Source organism: Cystoisospora suis (genome assembly GCF_002600585.1).
Source record: "Cystoisospora suis strain Wien I chromosome Unknown contig_2018, whole genome shotgun sequence".
NCBI classification, from domain to species: Eukaryota; Apicomplexa; class Conoidasida; order Eucoccidiorida; family Sarcocystidae; genus Cystoisospora; species Cystoisospora suis.
In genome coordinates, this window is record NW_027154817.1 from 19,645 (window position 1) to 20,298 (window position 654).

A 654-nucleotide genomic window follows, 5' to 3' on the forward strand; every position below is an offset into this window, starting at 1 on the left:
GCTGACCAAAATACCATTCCTCTATTTACACTTCTCTGAAGACGGACAAGAAATCCCTCTTTCAGCGCTCTCTTAGAAAAAAGCGGGTTCAACATTGCGGTGATAGTCGCAGTCCAAGTGTAGTTGAGACACTCCTGATCATGGCAAGTTCGGAGCTTGCGACGCTCTCCGCCTTCTTCGGAGGTGGAGAGGGAGTTGCTAGACGTCTCTCCCTCTGTATAATGGCTACGCTAGGAGATAATCCCTTCAAACGTACGAGAATGCTAATTCCCTTGCAAGAAGTCAAGCGTTGGTGATGTTCTCCTACTCGCTCAACAGGCTCAGATACACTCCGTCCTCAGATCGCTACCACACCATGTGTTGGCTTAGGTTATCTCTGCTTTTCTCTTTCCCTGCAACAAAGGACTGAGCTAGATGTGTATGCTTGCTAGAAAGAACGAAGGTGGAGAGATAGAGAAAGAGCTGAAAGGGAAAACGTATTGTAATACGAACTCGCAATTCACTATTCCATGTTAAACATCTCTGTTTGTTCTTATGGTGTACGATTTGGAAAGAGAGAGATCTTTTCCCCCACGACGTCGCAGTCCCGGGGAGAGAGAGCGGCGCGGGTCTCCCTGTAGAGTCCTCTTCACTTGGCATGTGAACTGCTATCGT